The sequence below is a fragment of the Pteropus vampyrus genome, unplaced genomic scaffold (genome assembly GCF_000151845.1).
Source record: "Pteropus vampyrus isolate Shadow unplaced genomic scaffold, Pvam_2.0 Scaffold109, whole genome shotgun sequence".
In the NCBI taxonomy this organism is placed as follows: Eukaryota; Metazoa; Chordata; class Mammalia; order Chiroptera; family Pteropodidae; genus Pteropus; species Pteropus vampyrus.
This window is the reverse complement of record NW_011888890.1, coordinates 6,474,787-6,483,419: the sequence shown is the minus strand read 5'-3', so window position 1 is coordinate 6,483,419 and position 8,633 is coordinate 6,474,787.

The following is an 8,633-nucleotide window of genomic DNA, read 5'->3' as shown; positions in this document are numbered from 1 at the left end:
TTGTCTTTTAAAACTTTGTCATTCCTCATAGCTTCCAATTTGGTGCCTTTCCCCTACCCCTTGTCCTATACTAACTTCTTCAATGGCATCTATGCTTCTGTAGGTGGATATTGGTTTTCTAAGACCATTTTTAACCTTCCTTGTCTTAGTTGTCATTACAACTTAGCTTCTGATCCAATATTGCTGTTATAGCTGGATTTTATTCAAATTTTAATTCTTTTCATTTCAAGAAGTAGATTAAACAATTAGCTTTGGTTATATATATATTTTCCTTCTTTAACTGAGTGAATTTTACTTATCTTAAGACAAACTCTAAATCTGAAAAGAATATTTGTGATGATGTAATTTTAATACAATAGGAATTAATTTTGAATAGCTGAATTACAAACTCAGAAGAGCCATTCAGTGATTATTAGGTCATCTAGATATACTTAGCAATACATTAACTTAGTGAATGCCTAGATCCCTTTTCCTTTATTTGTTTTTTAATTGCGCAATTATTTGATGATTAAATTACATTAAGTTGATTAAAGTTTCTACTTAAAAAGGAATTTTAGTTTTTAGCTATTTACTTATGTGAGGAAAGATGAGGCATATGTTATTTGCATCACTTTAAAGATGAAAAGTAGGAAGCAATATTTTAAAGGCTTAACAAGATTTGACATTTGTAATTTATTTTTACCAGGTAGAGAAAAATCCAATACTCCCAGTTTAGCACCTTATTATTCAGAGTTTAGCTATGAAGTTTTACCTCCATTTTGTACTAAATGAACTGATCAAAATTGATCTGATTATGTGTTGTTACATCTTTTCTTTTTTTTAACATTTATGTTTCAGTTTTAGTTGGTGTACAATATTATATTAGTTTCCAGTATACAACATAGTGATTAGATATTTATATACCTTATGTAGTGATCAGCAAATAGGTCTAGTACCCATCTGTCACCATACATAGTTATTACAATAATATTGTCTATATTTCCTATGCTGTACTTTAGATCCCCATGATTATTTTTATAACTGGCAATTCATACTTCTTAATCCCTTTCACCTTTTCTGCCCTTCCACCCCTGCCTCCCCCGCCACCGCAGATGGCAATCATCAATTCGTTCTGTCTTTATGAGTTTGTTGTTGTTGTTCATTTTGTTTTTTTAGATTTTACGTATAAGTGAAATCATATGGTATTTGTCTTTCTCTGACTTATTTCACTTAGCCTAATACCCTCTAGGTCCATCCGTGTTGTTGTAAATGGCAAGATTTCATTTTTTTATGGCTGAGTAATATTCCATTTTATATATGACTCACATCTTCATTTGTCTATCAATAGACACCTAGGTTGCTTCCATATCTTGGCTATTGTAAATAATGCTGCAATGAACATAAAAGTGCACATATCTTTTCATATTAGTGTTTCGGGTTTCTTTGGATAAATACCCAGAAGTGGAATTGCTGTATCATATGCGAGTTCTACTTTTAATTTTTTGAGGAGCCTCCATACTGTCTTCCATAGTGGCTGCACCAATTTGCAATTCTACCAATAGTGCATGAGGGTTCTCTTTTCTCCACATCTTCACCAACACTTGTTTGTTGATTTATTGACAATAGCCATTCAGACAGGTGTTAGGTGATATCTTATTGTGGTTTTGATATGTATTTCTTTTACGGTTAGTGATGTTGAACATCATTTCATGTGTCTCTTGGCCATCTGTCTGTCCTCTTTGGAGAAATGTTTATTCATATCCTCTGCCCATTTTTTAAAATGGGATGATTATTTTTAATCTTGAGCTATATGAGTTCTTTGTATATTTTGGATACTAACCCCTTATTGGATATGTAATTTGCAAATATTTTCTCCCATTCAATAGGTCGCCTTTTTGTTTTGTTGATATTTTCCTTTGTGGTACAGAAACTTATTAGTTTGATATAGTCCCATGTGTTTATTTTTGCTTTTGTTGTCTTTGCCTTAGAAGATAGATTCAAAATATATTGTAAGAACAATGTCAAATAGTTTATTGACAGTATTTTCTCCTAGTTTTATGGTTTTAGGTTTTACATTTAAGGCTTTAATCCATGTCAAGTTTATTTTTGTATATGGTGTAAGAAAGTGGTCTAGTTTCATTTTTTTGTTTACATGTATCTGTTCAGTTTTCCCAGCACCACTTTGAAGAGACTGTTTTTATCCCATTGTATATTCTTGCCTCCTTTGTCATGCTAACTGACCACATTAGGGTGGATTTATTTCTGGACTCTCTATTCTGTTCCCTTGATTTTTATGTCTGTTTTTATGCCAGTACCTTGCTGTTTTAATCACTGTAGCCTTTAGTTTGATATCAGGTAGTGTGATACCTTCAACTTTGTTCTTCTTTCTCAATATTGCTTTGGCTATTTGGGGTCTTTTGTGGTTCCATATAAATTTTAGGGTTATTTCTTCTAGTTCTGTGAAAAATGTCATTGGTATTTTAGTAAGGATTGCATAAAATCTATAGATTGCTTTGGGTAATATGGACATTTTAATAATGTTAATTCTTCTGATTCACAAACACAGTATGTCCTTCCATTTGTGTCTTCAGTTTTTTTGAGCAATGTCTTAGTTTTCTGAGTTTACCTCCTTGGTTAAATTTATTCCTAGATATTCTTTTTGATGTAATTGTAAATAGGTTTGCTTAATTTCTTTTTATGATAAGTATGCTATTGGTCTATTAAAATTCAACCAATTTCTGAATATTAATTTTTTATCTTGCAACTTTATTGAATTCATTTATTAGTTCTAATAGTTCTTTTGGTGTAATCTTTAGGGTTCTCTATACATAGTATCATGTTACCTGCAAATAATGACAGTTTTACTTCTTTCCAATTTGGATTCCTATTTTTCTTGTCTGATTGTGTAGTTAGGACTTCCAATACTATGCTGAATAAAAGTGGTCAGACTGGACATCTTGTCTTGTTCCTGATATTAAAGAAAAAGCTTTCAGCTGGATATAATTTCAATCTTTTTGAATTTATTTGGGCTTGTTTGTGGCTTAATATATGGTCTATCCTGGAAAATGTTCCACGTGCCCTTGAGAAAAATGTGTATTATGCAGTTTTGGGATAAAATGTTCTGTAATTATCTATTAAGTCAATTTGGTATAATGTGACATTTAAGGCCATTATCATTAATTTTATGTCTGGATGATCTATCAAGGTGAGCTATTAAAGTCCCCAACTATTATTGTATTACTGTTAATTTTTGCCATTATGCCCATTAATATTTGCTTTATATATTAGGTGCTCCTATGTTGGGTGCATATTTACAATTATTATATCCTTTTGGATTGACCCCTTTATCATTATGTGATAACCTTGTCTTTTTTTACATTCTTTGTTTTGAAGTCTGTTTTGTCTGAGTATGGCTACCCAGCTCTTTTCATTTCTATTTGCATGGAATGTCTTTTTCCATCCCTTCACTTTCAGTCTGTGTCCTTTGATCTAAAGTTGGTCTCTTGTAGGGCTACTAGATGGGAGGTGAGTTGGGACAGCAAAAATACAGCAAAGAGATTAAAGGTATAAATGGATAGTTGCAGAGTATACATGGAGATTGGGAGTGTAGCATGGGGAAGATAGTTAATAATGTTGTAATAAATATGTAAGGGGGAAGAAGGGTACTAGTTTTAGTGGGGTCATCACTTATTTTGTGAGTTATGTGGATCTCTGATCACTAGGCTGTACAACTGAAACTAGTATGTTATTGTATGCAAACTATAATTTAAAAAAAACCTCTTTGAATTATACAAGGTAAATACGAACAAATAATTATCTATTATATTTCAATAAAGCCAGGGAAAAAAATAAAAATAAAAATAAAAATAAATTAAGTCTCCTGTAGACAGCATATAGATGCATCATTTTTTAAATCCATTCAGCCATCCTATATCTTTTGATTATAGCATTTAGTCCATTTACATTTAATTATCGATAGCTATTTGTTTATGGCCATTTTGTTATTTTTTGGTTGTATTTTTCTGTTTCTTCTCAATCTTTTTCTTTTTGATATGCTGGGTTTCTTTAGTGTTTTCTTTGGGCTCCTTTCTCTTAATTTTTAATTTTTTTTCTGGCCCACTTTTTAAATTGAAATATGATAGACAATTATTTGCTCATATTTACAGTGTACAATTCAGTGAGTTTTTTCAATTATAGTTGGTATACAATATATTAGTTTCTATTGTAAAGCATAGTAATTAGAGATCTATATAATTCACAAAGTGATCACCCCAATAAATCTTGTATCCCTTTGCTCCCTTACATATTTACAGTATTATTGACTATATTTCCTATGCTATACTTTGTATCTCCATGACTATTTTGTAACTATCCATTTGTACTTCTTAATCCCTTTGCCCTTTTCACTGACCTCCACCCCCTCCCATATAGTAACCCTCAAAATATTCTCTGTATATTGTTTTTGTTGTTATTTTGTTCTTTAGACTGCACATGTACATGCAATCATATGACATTTGTCTTTATCTGACTTACTCCACTCAGCACAATACCATCACGTGATATCTTTTTCCATCCCTTTAGTCTGTGTGTCTTTTAATCTGGTGAGTCTCTTGTAGGCAGCGTATGTAAGGGTCTTGTTTTCTTATCCATTCAGGCACCCTCTCTATTAATTGGAGCACTTAATTCTTTTTCATTCGAAGTACTTGTTAATAGATATGTAGTAATTGCCATTCTTTATTCATATTTTTGCTACCTAGTTTTTCTTCTTCTTAAAGAAGTCCCTCCAACATTTCCTGTAATGCTGGCTTGGTAGTGATGAATTCCTTTAGATTTTCTTTGTCTAGGAAGCTCTTTATCTGTCCTTCAACTCTAAACGATAGCTTTGCTAGATAATCTTGGTTGTAGATCCTGGGTTTTCATCACTTTGAATCTTTTGTGCCAAACCCTTCTGTCCTGCAAAGTTTCTTTTGAGAAGTCAGCTGCCAGTCTTATGGGTGCTCCCTTGTAGGTAACTAACTACTTTTCTCTTGCTGCTTTTAAGATTCTCTCTTTGTATTTAACCTTTGGTATTTTAATTATGATGTGTCTTGGCATGGGCCTCTTTGGGTTCCTCTTTCTTGGGACTCTCTGAGCTTCCTGGGGTTGTATATCTATTTCCTTTACCAGGTTAGAGAAGTTTCCATCATTATTGCTTCAAATAGGTTTTCAACTTGCCCTCTTCCTTCTGGTACCCCTATGGTGCAAATCTTGTTATGTTTGATGTTGTCTCATAAATTAAATTATCTTGATGTTTTTGGATTATTTTTTCTTGATGCTGTTCTGATTGGGTGTCCTCTGCTACCTCATCCTCTATATTAGTGATTTGAAACTCCGCTTTATTAACTGTCGATTCTTTCTACTATACTTTTCATATTAGATATTGTATTCTTCATTTCTGACTGGTTCCTTTTTATAATTTCTACCTCCATTTTTATGTTTTTTATATCTTCGTTAAAGTTCTGAGTTCATCTACTCCCCCTAAGTTCATTGAGCATCCTTTTAAGCAGTGTTTTGAACTCTGCATCTGGTAGATTGCTTGACTTCATTATTCCTGGAGCTCTGTTCTGTTTCTTTCATATAGGACATGCTTCTTTGTCTCCCCATTTTGGCTGCCTTTCTTTATCTGTTTCTATGGACTAAGCAAAGCTCCTAAGTCTCCCAGTCTTAATGTGGCTTTGTGTAGTAGATGGCCAGTGGCACAGTCCAGAGAGAGGTCTAGCTGCAGGCCAAGTTTAGCCCCAGCCTGTGCCCCTCTGGGGCCACCTGGTGAGATTCAGCAAGCAATCCCCAGATGGCTGATACTCGTGCTGTGCTCATAGTTGCCTCAAGAGGCCATGCCAGAAACCGAAGCCACATGCCACCAGAGCAGGGCTTGGTGCTGCTTAGCAAGGGGCACAGGGTGCGTCGAGGACACCACTGGATGTGGCTTGGGTAGGGCTGCAAATTGGGAGGGGCAGTTACCTCCGTTATCCAGTTTGATAATGTCTCAGGTATGGCAACACTGCATCCGCATGCTGGGAAGAGGGGAGGGCTAAACAGAGGAACAATGGATGCTACCAACACTTCTGCCTGGGATAGAACCTCACCTCCGGCCCTCATCCCAAAGCCCGACAACTCAGCATCCCCCTGTTATGTCCCTAGAGCCCTGCTGAGCAGCTCACCTGGCACTGGAGCTCAGTCGAGGTTGTGGCTCCTGTAAGAGGAACATCTGTACCTGCCAGCTGCAGGTGCCACATCCTCTGCCTTGCTCAGGCACGTGGGACCAGGAAGCCTCACATTGCTACCCGCTCCTACGGCTGCAGGGGATTGCTTATTTCTCTCCCTAGTTGTGGGGCTTCTGTTCATCCAGACCGCAGGTGTATCTGCTTGCTCTTTGCTCTGTGGTTTTGTCACATCTCCGGTATGGTCGCAAGAGATGTACAAAGCTTCTGTGTTCTATGCCATCTTGCCTTTCCATCTCTCCCCTAATTTTTTTATTTTTTGTAGATTTTTGCTTTATGGTTACCATGAGATTCATATAGATCCATCTATATAGCAGTCCGTTTTAAACTGATAAGTATTTAAGTTCAAACATTCTCTAAAAGTATTACATTTTTACCGCCCCCGCCATTCTTTGTTTTTGATGTCATATTTTATATTTTTGTTTTTCATATCTCCTATTATTTATAATTTTGCTATTTTTGTCTTTTAACCTTTATATTAGCTTTTTAAGTGGTTGATTCACTGTTTTTATTATATATTTGCCTTTACCAGTGAGATTTTTTTCATTCCTGTATTTTTTTTTATTTCTGGTTATGGCCTTTTCTGCATAAAGATTCTTTAATGTTTCTTGTAAAGCTGGTTTAGTGGTGGTGAACTCTAGTTTTTGCTTGTCCGGGAAACTCCTTATCTCTTCAATTCTAAATGATAACCTTGCCAGCTACAGTATTCTAGGTTGTAGGCTCCTTTCCTTTTTCTTGTCATTCATTCCCTTTTGTCCTATAAAATTGCTGAGAAAATCAGCTGATAGCCTTACAGAGTTTCCCTAGTATGTGATTGGTTTCCTTCTTGCTGCCTTCAAGATTCTCTTTATCCCTAACATTTGCCATTTTAATTACAATGTCTTGGTATGGGCCTCTTTGGGTTCATCTTGTCTGGATGTCTATTTCCTTCCTCAGGTTAGGATAGTTTTCAGCCATTATTTCTTCAAATATACTTTCTGCCCCTTTCTCTCTCTCTTACTTCTGGAATCCCTATAATGCAAATGTTAGAGCACTTGTTGTCCCAGAGGTCCTTAGACTGTCTTTTTTTAAAATTCTCATTTTTCTGTTGTGACTGGTTGATTTCCTAATCTGTCACTTCTTGCTAATGCATTTTTCATTTCAGTTATTGTATTCTTCATCTTGTTTGGTTCTTGATTTTTTAACTCTATTGAAGTTCCGAGTTATCAGGCAAGTTACTTATCTGTTTCATTGGAGTTTTTCTGCAGGGTTTTTTCTTGTTCCTTCATTTGGGGCATATTTTTCTGTCTCCTCATTTTAATTGACTCTGTGTTTGTTCCTATGAGTCATATGAAATAACTCTTCTAACCTTGAAAAAATGGCCTCTGTGTAGTGTGTCTTCCCAGGGGTTTTGGCAGGCTGGTTGTAGTCAGGGCAAGTGAGTGTGGTGTCTGGTGTGCTACCTGGCCAGGAGTGAGTTCCTGGTGGAGCAGCCTGGTGTGCATGTGTGTGTGGTAGCTTGTTGTTGTTCTGGCTAAGGCCATGACGGATTCAGGGTGAGCAGTCTGATGTGCACCCGCTTCCTTACCCTTCTGATCCAGATGGGGCTGCCCAGTGGACATGTGTTCCACACTTTCTCTGGATGGGCAGTCCTCTGTGTTTGTATACCACAGCACTTTGCTACTTTTGTACTTTCTTCTGGTAGTGTAGCCCACATATGCATGCAGCAGTGCCCCACTATCTCCACACTTTCTCTGACAAGGGCACTCCTGTGTTCACGCTACACCACAATGCTTTGCTAGTTCTACACTCACGCTGGGTGGAGCCTCACATGGTGAGGCAATGCAGTGGGTGCATGCAGCAGTACCCTGTCATACCCACTGGATTAATGTCCAGGTAGAGGGGAGCCATGCGTGGATATGATGGCACCCTCCTGTTCCTGCTGCAGCTAGCTCCAGGAGACATGACTGGGGACCCACTACAGCGGCCCTGCAGGTCGGCCTGAGAACCTGGATGGAGCACCCACCAGCTGTCCAAGTGCAGGGGAAATGTAAACAACGGTGCTTGCCAGTTCCTTCGGTCCTGGAGAGCTCTCACAGTTCCCCGACCTTCTTTCTGTGTGGTCTCTCTGTTGTGCAGAAGCTGTGCAATTGGCCCTCAGTTGTCTCTCAGGAGGAGTTGTGCTATAGGTGTTCTCAGGAGGGGGTGAGCTTGTCCTTTTATGCCATCCTGGACCCACTTCCAAAACCAATTACTTTATTGCAGAACTTTTCATAGTCCCTACTTACAAATGTGTTTTGTGAAACTCTAAGAGGAAAATATATGCAGCATTTTCCAGATTCACTCATCTGTCACCCCTCTTGATGGCTAGGAGGACATGTATTTTGAGATACCATTAGAAGAAACATTGTAAAC